This window comes from Coregonus clupeaformis, chromosome 13, assembly GCF_020615455.1.
Source record: "Coregonus clupeaformis isolate EN_2021a chromosome 13, ASM2061545v1, whole genome shotgun sequence".
Taxonomy (NCBI): Eukaryota; Metazoa; Chordata; class Actinopteri; order Salmoniformes; family Salmonidae; genus Coregonus; species Coregonus clupeaformis.
The window spans coordinates 31,274,764-31,290,603 of record NC_059204.1 but is presented as its reverse complement, the minus strand read 5'-3'; the positions used below and the strand labels follow the sequence as shown (position 1 = coordinate 31,290,603).

Genomic DNA, 15,840 nt, shown 5'->3' with positions numbered 1-15,840 from the left:
TCACATATATTGGAAACCCCCCCAAAAAACTCCTCGTAAGAATTGAAATATCAATGGGAACCCCCCACAACTGTCAAAGATATCAATGTGGGGCACCCCCAAGAGTCAATGTGTAATTTGAACCCTGGAAATTCTCTATCCAAAACTTTTTTATTTTTTATGTTTTATTTAACCTTTATTTAACCAGGTAAGCCAGTCGAGAACAAGTTCTCATTTACAACTGCGACCTGGCCAAGATAAAGCAAAGCAGTGCGGAAAAACAACACAGAGTTACATATGGAATAAACAAAACGTACAGTCAATAACACAATAGAAAATCTATATACAGTGTGTGCAAATGTAGTAAGTTATGGAGGTAAGGCAATAAATAGGCCATAGTGCAAAATAATTACAATTATAATTTAGTATTAACACTGGAGTGATAGATGTGCAGAAGATGATGTGAAAATAGAGATACCGGGGTGCAAATGAGCAAAATAAATAACAATGTAAATAACAATATGGGGATGAGGTAGTTGGGTGGGCTAATTACAGATGGGATTTATGTTCATATATCTGACTATGAACATCAAGTTCTCATTTCTTAAAATGGGAACATCAAGATGCTGATCTGTCCCTCTACTAACATTGCGCAGCACGAAATCTAGTCCCACCCCCTGCTCTATGAGCGCAGAGTTTCTGAAGGTAAACAAGAGCCACTCCCCCCTACAGTATATCTGCACAGCATGCAGCGAGAGCCAGGGAGGGAAGAGTACCAAGCTTGTTCTAATTCTTAGATATGTGCGTGCTTAGCCTTCCAAAATACCTCACCTTTTTGGGAGCGTAATTCACATGCGCCCCTAATTTCAAATCCACAATTGAGCGAAACTGGATGACAACAGTAACTTTTGCCAACTGCAGTTTTATAACACAATCGTTATTACCAAAATGATCCTCCTCTGTTGTAATCTTTTCAACAGGCAGATAATTTTCGATCACATTCGCTAAGTGTATTTTCAGCGCCATACGTTGGCGAGCCCGCGGTCCCTCTTCGCGACAACATGCACACACTTGCGCGACTCTTGCATAAGTAGCCAATAATTTATTAGAATTCAACAAAGAATGAAATAATTTATTTAACTGGCGAATGTAATGTAACAGCACCTCGGGAAAAAATCCCGCTACCCCTGGCTACCAAAATTATTTAATAACAGCGGTGAACATGACCGCCCGTCTATAAATAATACTCGCTGCGTAGTTGGCGTTGCAAACATTGCTCGTGAACTGGGACCTGACATTTTCATATTTTATTCAATAAAAAAAGTTGCATGATGTTCTTCCCGTGTTCGCTAGTTATCACAACCATTAGACCCATGTACACTACACATTTCCCTACCCGCTCTGGAAGTGCGTGCTTCTCACCCTGTGCTACATGCTACTGTACTGTACTTCTTGGGGGAAGCAATAAACCAAAATCCAACCCACCTTTTTATCTTGATTGCAGTCAGTGTCGGGTGGTGAAACGTCCTCGACTCTGGACGATGATGAGAAATTACGATATCATTTGAAGCTAACCACATGTAGTAAGCGACAGTGAATTTCACGGTGGTCAAATTCCAGTGTAGCCAACTTACCCCTAGCTATCCACGTTGGTGACACGACTATGCCTGCGAGGCTGTATGGTGGTGACAGCACGTCAGATGCTCTCCCAAGAGTCCAAATAAAAAGTACCAATTAACAAATTTACTCCATGATAGTCTATCCGACAGCATAATATAATATTCAACAAACCTGCGACATCCGCCTTCGCAGTTATCAGCTAAATACAGTTAGCTACATTTAGCTGACTTTAGGAGTGTCATCCTTAAATCCAAATTCTCGAGCTAGCTAGCTAACGTTAGCTTGCAAGATAGCCGCAGCCAGTAAGTCAGTTCTACTGTACGCTAGCTATGGTACAGCAAGGTAAGCTAACAAATATAATTTTGAAAGCCATGTCGCATTTCGAAAATAGTCCAAATCCAATGTGGTATCCCCCAGGTCCCGATTTGTCATGTGAGTATGTTTTCCTCAGATCCAGTAGAAAAAAGAAGATGCCTAATTTTCAAAGAATGATTAATGAAAGATTGCAAGCTGGCTAGTTTGGCAACGTTCCGCCTAAATACATATCGCCTGCTAGCTAGTTTGGCAACGTTCCGCCTAAAAACATGTAGCCTGCTCATTCGCTCCCGCTTTGCCCGCTCGTGTTCTTCTCTCTCTTGTGCGATTGCACTGGCGGGTGCACAACCTTATAACAAATAATAAACTCACGCTTTAAACTCTTTTGGCGCCATATTAATGACGTACTTTAAATTTGCGGTTACTGAAATCCGATTCTAATATCTTTAAAATGGGTTACTTTCGCCAAACATCATGCATAGGCTACAACCTGAAATAGGAAAAAGGGATTATATTCTTCACCTGTCACTCTTTTGAAAGTGAAAGCTACCGTTTAGTGGGCGGTTTGTTTGGGCGGGTTCATGATAGACATTGAACAAACATATACATGGAAATAAAGTTAGGTTTACTTGCAAACGTTTTACTCAATATTCAGTCCACTCCAATCCATGATATTGGTTCACACACAGACAAGTGATAGACCTATCAATCCACCTCATTTGCTACAATGACATGTAAGTAAAGAGCAGTGGCGGCTCCTGAAAAAATTCTCAGGGGGGGCAATTTTTCTGATGATTTAGGTGACCTACACACATTTTAAAAAAGATATGTCCAGCAACAACATGAAGACAGGGGCAGCATATAAGTCAATACCAGAAGCATTTATTGACTGATCTCAAAAGTGTTGGCTTACCAGGGTTGGTGGAGCCCTCAGTTTCATCTTTGCCTCGCAAAGCTAACTCAAACACTCCGCAAAACTTCACACACTGGATTAGCCGGCTGAGGATGTGGCGGTTCTTGCTAATGTCGTAGTAAATATATTTGTTATAGTGAATATGGAATATGATATGTTGAGTAAAATGTTGTGCTAAGATCTATTTAGGTCAGGAGCTGGTTATAAGTTCTGTTCCTATCCAATAACAATGGACAAAAGGGTCCTATCTTGTCAGCCTTGTCAGCAGGTGGCCAAGGACAACACCCACGCCATAGGCCTCTCAGTTCTTCCAACTCACGAGTTCTTGCTCTGAGGACACACACACACACACACACAAACACACACACACACACATCATCACTGTTAAACACACACACACACACACATCATCACTGTTAAACACACACACACACACACACACACAAAAAATCCCCTCTCTTAGGCTGAACATTTGAAGACAGAGAACCCGACTCAGAGCCAATGCAACAGTGACAGTAGCCTGGAGGGGACCTCGCCCAACTCATCAGGACCAATCAGAAGATCAGAACTACTAGATTCAACCTACTTCATTTATTGCATAAAATGTCTGCACACAATGTTTCGGGGCTCTCTTCAGAAATAATAATAATAATAATATGCCATTTAGCAGACGCTTTTATCCAAAGCGACTTACAGTCATGCGTGCATACATTTTTGTGTATGGGTGGTCCCGGGGATTGAACCCACTACCTTGGCGTTACAAGCGCCGTGCTCTACCAGCTGAGCTACAGAAAGTGGATACTCATGGATGCGCATCGCAATTGTAAAATGTCAACACAATTGGAGACACCACGTCATTTTTGGAGACATGTTATTGACAGTAAACTATTGTAGATGCGACTGCTAACTAAATAAAACATTTTAGCTGGCTAGCTAATCATCTTAGCTAAATGTGGGGCAAACAATTCAGTTATTTACCGTTAATTTGAGGGATTGGGGTGAAAGAAATCGAGTTACATAGTGATACTTTACGATATACTGTATTGACAATATCGCAATATTTTAGCGCTAGTTGGCTGTACCTGCACCAAAACACCATTATTGTTCCTTCATAGCTTGTTCTCAATCTTTTCACATTGGGAGCCAATTTGTTTTCAGCACTTTTATTTCCATGACTGATCAAAACTCGTTCTCATGGCTTTCTGATCCCTCTGCAACAGACATATGGTGCGCAATAAAATCACAGTATCGAATCGCAATACGTATAGAATCATGAGACTCGCAATGCATATATCTTATCGTGAGGTTCCTGGCAATTCCCAGCCCAAGTTCATTTGCCACAACAAATCTCTTCGCTAGCAAATGCGATGTCTTCTCCAAAACGGCAATGTGTCTCCAGCAATGTTTACTTTTTTGACGTTCTATGGCATCTCCACTTTCCAAGCATATATGACCACATGTAATATTTTGGTAAGTGATGCAAATAGTGAACTATGTAGGGCCAGGATGTAAAATATATGTAGCTGCAGCAATTTCTCTTATCTGATATGGTAAGTAATGGGGCTTAATGTATAGCTCCCTAAGAGTTTGACGAACGGGTCCGTGCACGCGATTCCAGATATCTTTACCTCTGAATAAACTGCCTTTATTATACCATATCCACCCTGTCCAAAGTCTCTACTTGGTCTCAGTTCTCCAGTAAACTTGTGATTATCAACACTAACCTCATCGTTGTGGCGGCGGACAGCTAGCCTGTATCCCTCATCCAGTTGAGTGGCAATGTTATTTTTTCGTTCGTACCAATTTTTGGAAAATCCTCGGTGTAGGACTTTCCGCCTTTAGTAGAAACCTGTTGAATTATTAAATTTGGTCTGGGAGGTCCTAATTGTTTCGTTGCCAATTTATCTTAATTTGTTCGCCGACAAAAAGGAACTTCTTTCAAAGACACAATCCGCTCTTTTCTTAGTTACGTTCATGGTTACGTTACGTATGACGAAACGCGTAAGTGCAAGCCCTCAGACACCCATAGAGATTGTATTGAAAGCTCTGAAATTTGAAAAAATAGATTTTACATGGGAGTCTATGACAGACTTCTGGGCGATTTTCAACCTGACTGAAATCGCCCCAAAAGGGGGGGGAGCCATTTGAAGCACGACTTTAGCCTGATTGGACATTACAACACTGATAACTACTGTTGCCGTGATATAATTGATTAGAAAAAAAATCCCTTCCTTTTCCCGTTTGGCAGTGCGTCGCCCATATCGCCCTATTGAACACACCGCCCCTGGTAAAGAGTGAGCTGTACTTTGTAGATTTACAGTGTAGGTTATTGTATCAAGTAGTAATCGCACGCGCCTTCATGTGGCGAGCCCGCATCCTACTTGCAGCTCCGCGGGCACCTGCAACAGCCAAGGATGCATCGCAGGATTTTACATCAATGCTTGTTGTGTTTCTGACATGTGAACAAATACTTTGCCACGCATTTCTATAACAAAAAAAATAAAATACAAATGGTGCAGTTCTTTCTTTACCCATCTCATCCTCAGCAAGGGCAGACTATCTGACTATCACCCAATGTTCATTCCCCAATGCCCCTTACTCCCCTTTCCCTCATGACCACTAATGAAAAATAACTTGATACTGTATGTAGTTCATCATGAAACCCTATTCAGGAGACAAGGCGAAGAGGAGGGCATTCAGATGAGTATTGGGACACAGATTACAGTTTGACATTTTCATCATCAGCACACACTATGCTGGAAGGTGCAAAAATGCTCATTGCTATATCAGGGCCCATATCCTCAAAGCGTCTCAGCGTGGTCCTCTGTAGCTCAGCTGGTAGAGCACGGCGCTTGTAACGCCAAGGTAGTGGGTTCGATCCCCGGGACCACGCATGACTAAAGCGTCTGCTAAATGGCATATTATGATTACTGATCTAGGATCAGTTTGGCCTTTTATATCATAATGAATTAGATTAGATGTACAGATCCTAGATCAGCACTCCTACTCTGAGACGCTTTGTGGATAGGGGCCCTGGTGTCACTCCATCAGTAATGGGGGAATGCTCTCTTGCACAAAGTGAAATGAGGCTGTGAAGGATGCTGGATTTTTCTGGCACAGATTCAAATGTGCTGTAGCAGCCTTCCTGCCTCACACCGCAAGTGCCTTGAAAAAACATGCAATGCCTCTCCATGGCCGTTTGATTGAATGCTCCGTTAATTTACTATCTACTGGACTCATCATTTATTTAGCAGATATTCAGCCATGCTGCAATATATCTTGTGTACATCCCAAAATGGCACGTACCCTTTTCCCTATGTAGTGCACTACTTTTGACTTTTGCCCATAGGGCTCTAGTCAAAAGTTGTGCAATTTAAAGGGAAAAGGGTGCTAATTTATATACAAGACCCTCATAAGCAAGTCCCCCCTCACCCTCAGCTCACTCCTCAACATCTCCACTACCAATAGCAACCTGTGCTCTGGTAGATGTATCACTCAGGTCATTCCAAAGCCAGCACTTGCTTTGGCCTTCGTTCATTTCAGTTTTTCTGCCGCCAACGACTGGAACAAGCTGCAAAAGACCCTCACTCACATTCATCCCACCAGACTCCTTCAAAAATATATATTAACTGAGCTGCTATCTGATCAATGTACCTGCTGATCATTAAGTCTGCTGTGTTGCCTTGAACTTTTCTGCTCTAACACACTATGAATATTTCTTATTGTTGTATATTTGATGAATTTGTACCACAGGAGGTTGGTGGCACCTTAATTGGGGAGGACGGGCTCGTGGTATTGGCTGGAGTGGAATCTGTGGAATGGTATCAAATACATCAAACACATGGTTTCCAAGTGTTTGATGCCATTCCATTTGTTTCTGTTCCAGACATTATTATGAGCCGTCCTCCCCTCAGCAGCCTCCACTGATTTGTACCTTTCCTCTGGATAGTGTGTTTTATTCATTTTTAGTGATATTGTGTGTCGTCCTGTTCACTGTTGCAATGTTATGCCTCTTGGCCTAGTCGTTATTGTAAATGAGAATTGGTTCTCAATTCACTTATTTAGTTAAATGAAGGTTAAATAATTTTGTTTTTAAAAATTGGGATCCTCTCTTTAGAAGACCCTGTGGTTAGTGTAAGTTGTCGTTCTCTTTCACTCAAGGCCTATCCTTTGGGTTTGATTGTGGCTTCCAATAGTCTTTTGATCAGGCCAGGGCATCCAAATGTCACCTACAGTTGAAGTTGGAGGTTTATATACACCTTAGCCAAATACATTTAAACTCAGTTTTTCACAATTCCTGACATTTAATCCTAGTAGAAATTCCCTGTCTTAGGTCAGTTAGGATGACCACTTTACTTTAAGAATGTGAAATGTCAGAATAATAGTAGAGATAATTATTTATTTCAGCTTTTATTTCTTTCATCACATTCCCGGGCCAGACGTTTACATACACTCAATTAGTATTTGGTAGCATTGCCTTTAAATTGTTTAACTTGGGTCAAACGTTTCGGGTAGCCTTCCACAATCTTCCCACAATAAGTTGGGTGAATTTTGGCCCATTCCTCCTGACAGAGCTGGTGTAACTGAGTCAGGTTTGTTGGCCTCCTTGCTCGCACACACTTTTTCAGTTCTGCCCACAAATGTTCTATAGGATTGAGGTCAGGGCTTTGTGATGGCCACTCCAATACCTTGACTTTGTTGTCCTTAAGCCATTTTGCCACAACTTTGGAAGTATGCTTGGGGTCATTGTCCATTTGGAAGACCCATTTGCGACCAAGCTTTAACTTCCTGACTGATGTCTTGAGATGTTGCTTCAATATATCCACATAATTTTCGTTCCTCATGATGCCTGTCACGGTTTCTGCCGAGGCTGCTCCTTCTCCTTGTTCGGGCAGGCTTCGGCGGTCGTCGTCCCCGGAGTACTAGCTGCCACCGTTCGTTGTTTCTGTGTTCATTTGGTTTGGTCTGTTTTGGTACACCTGTTTCTCATTTTGTCTTGATTATGTGTCCTTTAAGTTCTCGTTGTTTCTGTCGTGTGGTTGTGTGTAGTTGTTCCATGTCAGCAGGTGTTGCCAGTCAGTTTGTGCTCTATGTTTATAGAGAGTCCGCACTGTTGTGCGTTCGTTGTAATTTTACGCTGAGTGCGTTATTTTCCTTGTGCCTCCGGCTCTGTTTGTAGCCGTTCATTCTGTGGACTTTATTAAAGTATTTTGGACTTGCATCTGCATCCTGCATTTGATTCCACACCACACCTACGCCTGACTCTGACAATGCCATCTATTTTGTGAAGTGCACCAGTCCCCCCTGCATCAAAGCACCCCCACAGCATGATGCTGCCACCCCCGTGCTTCACGGTTGGGATGGTGTTCTTCGGCTTGCAAGCAACCACATTTTTCCTCCAAACATAACGATGGTCATTATGGCCAAACAGTTATATTTTTGTTTCATCAGACCAGAGGAAATTTCTCCAAAAAGTATGATCTTTGTCCCCATGTGCAGTTGCAAACCGTAGTCTGGCTTTTTTATGGCGGTTTTGGAGCAGTGGCTTCTTCCTTGCTGAGCGGCCTTTCAGGTTATGTTAATATAGGACTCATTTTACTGTGGATATAGATACTTTTGTACCTGTTGCGTGGTCCCATGGTGTTTATACTTTCGTACTATTGTTTGTACAGATGAACGTGGTACCTTCAGGCGTTTGGAAATTGCTCCCAAGGATGAACCAGACTTGTGGAGGTCTACAATGTTTTTTGTGAGGTCTTGGCTGATTTCTTTTGATTTCCCCATGATGTCAAGCAAAGATGCACTGAGTTTGAAGGTAGGCCTTGAAATACATCCACAGGTACACCTCCAATTGACTCAAATGATGTCAATTAGCTATCAGAAGCTTCTAAAGCCGTGACATCATTTTCTGGAATTTCCCAAGCTGTTCAAAGGCACAGTCAATTTAGTGTATGTAAACTTCTGACCCACTGGAATTGTGATACAGTGAATTATAAGTGAAATAATCTGTCTGTAAACAATTGTTGGAAAAATTACTTGTGTCATGCACAAAGTAGATGTCCTAACTGACTTGCCAAAACTATAGTTTGTTAACAAGAAATGTGTGGAGTGGTTGAAAAATGAGTTTTAATCACTCCAACCTACGTATATGTAAACTTCCGACTTCAACTGTACCTACATCAATGCCACTGTATCTCCTGATGGTTAATATTGCAACAACCTACTTGTCGGGAGTGTAGACTTGGTGCCAATTACATGCCAATTCTGGTAATTCAGAAATAATTTAGGGTCATTTTCAGTCTGACAAACCTGGGAGAGTGGCAGACTGAAACACCTGCAGAAAGAGAAGCTATACATCAAATGAGGTTCATTATGGTCTAGACTCTTGACTCCTAAAATTATCTAGGCTATTTCATTGATTACAGCTCTTATCACGAATTCAGCCGAGGCTGCCCCTCCTCCTTGCTCGGGCAGGTTTCGGCGTTCGTCGTCACCGGCTTACTAGCCACTACCGCTCCATTTATCATCACTCCATTTGTCTTGTCTTGTCTTGTCTTGTCAATCACACACACCTGGTACTCATTCCCTCATTAGTCTGTGTATAAGTGTTCCCTCTGCCCCCTTGTCCTTTGTGAGTCAAGGTGGATTTTTCCCTTGTGCTAGTTTCGTTTTGACGCTTGCAGCGCTTTATTCTTGTACACTGAATAAACTCTGGATTTCGGTGTTTTACCTCCTGCGCCTGACTCCGTCATTCACACCTCATCACAGAATCACTCACCTCTATGGAGTCAGCAGGAGAGGAGTGCATGCCTGGAATAGTGGCAAGGGTCCAGGAACATTCCACTATGCTGGCCAGCTTGGGGAAAGCGATGGATCGGGTTCTTCAGGTCGTCCAACGCCTGGAGAGAAGAGGAACCGATCCGTCGAGACCAGCTGGCCAACCGGATCCAGCCACCTACATCACAGCACCCGGAGGGATCCAGATATCTCGACCACGGGCGTTCGATGGGACGCCGGCTCTGTCAGGGATTCCTTCTCCAACTGTAGCTGTACTGCTCCAGTGTCAGGCCGGCGCCATCAGATCGAGAGCAGGTGTCCGTCCTCATTTCCTGCCTCTCGGGGGAAAGCCCTGGAGTGGGCCAACGCAGTTTGGAGAGAAGGAGGAGCCGCGTTGGAGGACTACAGGGAGTTCGCCCGCCTATTTCGGGCGGTTTCGATCAGGCGGGTGAGCAGCTGGTCCACTTGAGGCAGGGGACGAGGACAGTACAGGAGTTCTCGCTGGAGTTCCGGATTCTGGCAGCAGGATCCGGGTGGAATGAGCGGGCCCTGATCAACCAGTTCCGGTGCCATCTACGGGAGGACGTCCGACGGGAGCTAGCCTGCCGTGACACCAGTTTGTCTTTTACCGAACTGGTGGACATAGCCAATAGTCTGGATAACCTGCTGGCAACCAGAGGACGTCTTGGAGGAGGTCTACCCGTTCCCGCCCCGACCAACGTGGATCCAGAGCTCATGGAGCTGGGTGGTACCGCGCACCGAGAGAGCGGAAGACGACAGCGCCAGTGCCAATCGGATGGCACAAAGGGACATTCCACCACACGTTGTCGTCAGCGCTCTTTTGGGTCAGGAGGCGGCCGGCAGGGCACTCTCGCATCACCCCAGGTATTGAGCACCCACACTTGTTTAGAGCCCTCTGCTGCGCACTGTACCATACCCATATACTTCCCTGATTACATGAGAGTTCCCAAGTGTAAGGCGCTAGTAGATTCAGGCGCAGCTGGGAACTTTATGGATAACATTTCGCACGCCGCAAGGGCATTTCATTAGTTCCCCTATCCATTCCACGCCCCATCAGAGCACTTGATAGTCGACCATTACGGTCTGGGTTGATAAAGGAAGTCACGGTACCAGTCACCATGATCACACAGGAGACGCATTGTGAGTAGGTCACTTTTTCCATCATTGAGTCTCCTGCTTTCCCTGTGGTGTTAGGTATTCCGTGGCTAGCACTCCACAACCCCACTTTCTCATGGCCGCAGAGGATTCTCACGGGGTGGTCGCAAGAGTGTCAGGGTAGGTGTCTGGGTGTTTCCGTTGGTGCAACCACGGTGGAAAGTCCAGACGGTGCGCATTCCCCCCGAATACCATGATCTGGCACAAGTTTTCTCCAAGAATAAAGCAATCCGAGAGGGAGATGAGTGGAAGACAGCATTCAGCACAACCACGGGGCATTATGAATACCTGGTGATGCCCTATGGTTTGAATGCTCCCTCAGTCTTCCAGTCCTTTGTGAACGAGGTGTTTCAGGACATGCTTGGTCGCGGTGTAGTGGTCTACATCGATGACATCTTGGTGTATTCCGCTACGCGCACCGAGCATGTGTCCCTGGTTCGCAAAGTACTGGCCCGACTGTTGGAAAATGACCTTCATGCTAAGGCAGAAAAGTGTATGTTTTTCCAGCAGTCTGTCTCCTTCCTCGGATACCGCATTTCTACCACAGGTGTGGAGATGGAGGGCGACCGCATTGCAGCCGTGCGTAATTGGCCGACTCCAACCACGGTAAAGGAGGTGCAGCGCTTCCTTGGCTTTGCCAACTATTATCTGAGGTTTATTTTACATTTTACATTTTAGTCATTTAGCAGACGCTCTTATCCAGAGCGACTTACAGTTAGTGAGGGCATACATTTTCATACTTTATCCGGGGCTTTGGCAAGGTCGCAGCTCCCATTACATCTCTGTTGAAGGGTGGGCCGTCCCGGCTCCGCTGGTCTGCTGAGGCTGACAGGGCCTTCAGTAACCTGAGGGAACTGTTCACCTCGGCCCCGGTACTGGCCCACCCCGATCCATCACTACCGTTCGTAGTGGAGGTGGATGCGTCCGAGGTTGGGATGGGAGCAGTCCTGTCTCAACGCTCGGGCACGCCACCCAAGCTCCGCCCCTGTGCGTTCTTCTCAAAGAAGCTCAACCCGGGGGGGAGCAGAACTACGGCGTTGGTGATCAGGAGTTGTTGGCTGTTGTCCGAGCTCTGACCGTGTGGAGACATTGGCTCGAGGGGGCGAAACACCCATTCTTCGTCTGGACGGACCACTGTAACCTGGAGTACATCCGGGCAGCGAGGAGGCTGAACCCTCGCCAGGCCAGGTGGGCCCTATTCTTCACCCGGTTTGATTTCACACTGTCATACATTCTGGGTACGAAGAACGTGAAGGCAGACGCACTGTCCCGGCTGCATTACGCACAGATCAATCTCCACCGCAGTGTCCAGCTGGGCTGCAGTACATGCCTGCGCTTATCCGTGATCGTCTGATCTACTGGGCACACACGTCACCCAGGTATCGGTCGTACAGTGCGCTGCCTGACCGAAAAGTACTGGTGGCCTACCTTGGCTAAGGACGTGAGGGTGTATGTCTCCTACAGCTCGGTGTGTGCCCAGAGTAAGGCACCTAGGCACCTACCAGCGGGTAAGCGTTAATGTAATGTAATGTAAGTTAAAACCTTTACCAGTTCCACAATGACCATGGTCTCATTTGAGTGTAGATTTATTTTTGAGTGGATGACTGGTTTCGGCGTGCGGAGGAGACGTGGAACGCTGCCCATGTTCACCTCCAACGCGCTGTGCGTCGTCAGAAGGCCAACGCTGACCGTCACCGCAGTGAGGCCCCTGTCTTTGTACCGGGGGATCGGGTCTGGCTCTCGACCCGGAATCTGCCCCTCCGCCTGCCCTGCCGGAAGCTGAGCTAGCGGTTTGTAGGGCCGTTCAAAGTCCTGAGGAGAATCAACGAGGTCACATATAGGTTATTACTCACCGCTGATTACCGTATTAACCCCTCGTTTCATGTGTCTCTCCTCAGGCCGGTGGTGGCTGGTCCGCTCCAGGAGTCTGAGGTGCGGGAGGTCCCTCCACCTCCTTTGGACTTCGAGGGGGCGCCGGCGTACTCTGTCCGTTCCATACTGGATTCGAGGCGCCGGGTGGGGGACCTTCAGTACCTCGTGGAGTGGGAATGGTACGGTCCGGAGGAACGGTGCTGGGTCCCGGTGAGGGATATCCTCAATCCCTCTCTGTTGAGGGACTTCCATCGTCGCCATCCGACTCGCCCTGCTCCGCGTCCTCCTGGCCGTCCCCAAGGCCGGTGTCGGCACGCTGCTGGAGCTGCGCGTCAAGGTGGGGTACTGTCACGAATTCAGCCGAGGCTGCCCCTCCTCCTTGCTCGGGCAGCTTTCGGCGTTCGTCATCACCGGCTTACTAGCCAATACCGCTCCATTTATCATCACTCCATTTGTCTTGCCTTGTCCTGTCAATCACACACACCTGGTACTCATTCCCTCATTAGTCTGTGTATAAGTGTTCCCTCTGCCCCCTTGTCCTTTGTGAGTGATTGTTCATTGTGAGAGTGAGTAGCAAGGTGGATTTTTCCCTTGTGCTAGTTTCGTTTTGACGCTTGCTGCGCTTTATTCTTGTACACTGAATAAACTCTGGATTTCGGTGTTTTACCTTCTGCGCCCTATAGAGATCTTCAGCACTCTGCAGTATTGTATAATGATATGGTACAGGCCTCAAACAAAAAACTGTGATTCAAAAGTGTGCAATGTTTTAAACCGAGGTGTGAAGATGTTGTTATTATTATTATCTCCTGAGGTAAAATAAGCTGAGCATCAAAAATTATGATTTAGAATAGATCTACTATAAGAGACTATCAACATCTGTATATAATTAATTAAAGTCATAATTTGTTTTCCTCTACAAGCCTAGCTAACTGTACTTCTCTCATACTTGTCCCATTTGTGAGGCATTGACCTTGTTGTAAAAAGCATTTCAAATTATGTACCAAATGGCACCCTATTACCTATATAGTTCACTACTTTTGACCGGGGATTTGGGATGCAACCCCAGTCAGTCATATTGGAGTGGGGGTAATCCTTCTTCCTTGGCTCATCACAACAAGCATGATGCTGAAAAGGATACCTGTTGTCTCAATGGATCCCAATTATAGTTTTCTCCTGACTAAGCATACATTAGATGACTCATCAAAAAGATTTGTTGCCAAGCCTCTTGGAACAGTGTATTATGTCAGCATCAGTGTATATTTCATGCTGAGTGGGGGGGTGCGCTATGTGGTGGCTATAAACATAATGGTTTATTTCACTCTATAAAATGGGGGCTCGTATGGGTTGGAAGCTGCCCATATATAACATAACCAAGATTACCGATATTTTGATTGAGATTGTAATGTAATTCCTTGGCTCATCACAAGCATGATGCTGAAAAGGATACCTGTTGTCTCAATGGATCCCAATTATAGTTTTGTACATATGAAGAACACAATGTCCTCTGCACCTCATTATATTTCAACCACTGGGATTTCCCCTTGTACTGAATGCACACACACCTAGAAGCAGAAGTGGCAGAGGACATGGTGTTCTTCATATGTACATCTACATATACAGTATACTTAGCTCTGTGTGACTGCCTGTATCAATATGTAAGGGTGTGTGCAAACAAAGCATTTTTCAGTGCTTTGCATTTAAACTGGGACTAGCCTTTTTCCAGGTGGTTCTATGGGTTTTTACATTTCTCTAATAAATCCCTTACAGCACTTTCCACTGCAAGTCATTTACAATACTTGACACTGCATAGATAATAGGGGGAGGATGGGCGAAGTTTGTAACACTTCACATTTTGGGGTATACTTACAATATAAGGATTTATAAAGGGTATAAGTAGTTTATAAGCTGTTCATTATTAGTAGATAGTTTATCCATCTGTAATCAAAGGTTATACCATTTTGTGATTGTCATTTTGGTGCTTGCCACTTATTTGTGGTTGATGATTCCTTCTGTTATTTTTTACTTTCTCAGGAAGATGTGAGAGAGCAGTAGTGCATTGTACTTTCACCTCGTGAATGGTTGTGTTAAAATATCTCTACATGGTGAATTACAAATTAAGGGGTAACCACTAGGCCTACTCAGCAATACAAGTCCTACACATGTTTTATTACACTTTTGCCCCCATCCCATCTTGTTCCATTCATACTTGTCAGGGTGTTGTCCCAACCTGTTCATATAGACAGGGTTAGGTAGTGTGGTCTGTGAAACACCTTTTTGGCTTGCATGCCCCTGGAATCTTACAGCATATCAATGACTTTGTGTCAAAACAAGCCCCCAACGGCTCCCTCCTTAGAAATGATGGGAGAGCGTAAAGTATTTCTCTCTGATCTTGTTCCAGGCATGTCTGTAAAGAAAAAGGGCCCCTGGTTACATGAAGAGGAAGCCAAAGAGGTGTCAGTATGTTCTTGGAGGTTTTCTATTCAACCCTGCCTTTGAAAAAAGGCCTTTATTTTTATGGGCAAGTAGCCTGGGATACTTTTGAGTTGGGAGGATGTCATATTTTATTTTTGATATATCACAATGTTCATTTATAGTATCTTTCTCTCTGTAGTGTCAAGTGACAAAGAAGATTATAGCTTCTTACTGTATCTGGTGTTTCTCTGTCAAAGGGGTAAAGGAGTGATGTACGTCCAGTGGCGATTTTAGCATGTAAATCTTGGGGGGGCAAACTCCCCAAAAATGTTTTTTGATGCATGCCAGCAAAGCCACAACACAACACAACACAACATTAAACAATACATTAATTGCACTATAACAGTGACAAACGGTGCCCACAATCTGTTAGGGCCTACATAAAGCTGTCCCAACAGCAGAGTCCCAACAGCAGTCCCAACACCTTACCACTACTGCATCTGGCTATCAGCGAAGCCTTGTCTGGCAGCGAAACAGTTCATTCAACCTCATTTACTGCCTTTAAAAAAAACATAGCTGATATGGCTGACTTGCTTAAACAAATGTGGTTTCTACTGACAATTGAGATGTACAAACTATGGCATAAGGGGACAATGAGCGGATAAGAGGCAAGCCGTAATTTCGATTAAGACATTAACGAGCGAGCTAGGACGGATGTAGTCAATATAACTATTTGTTCAGCACTTTTGAAATGTACAGCGTCAGAATTCAGAACA

The 15,840-nt window shown here is 44.8% G+C and overlaps 1 protein-coding gene across 2 annotated transcripts in view; it reads right to left on the bottom strand.

Annotated features, from left to right (window-relative positions):
* Positions 1–2,417, bottom strand: part of LOC121579240 (protein Jade-1) — a 219,097-nt gene extending 216,680 nt beyond the window's left edge. For both annotated transcript variants that reach the window (XM_041893648.2, XM_045224331.1), the window contains exons 1-2: positions 1,614–2,417; positions 1,465–1,513 (exon numbers count right to left, since the gene is read on the bottom strand). The gene's annotated coding sequence lies outside the window, so the exon portion shown is untranslated. The remainder of the gene's footprint in view (positions 1–1,464; positions 1,514–1,613) is intronic.
* Positions 2,418–15,840: the final 13,423 nt, after the last annotated feature.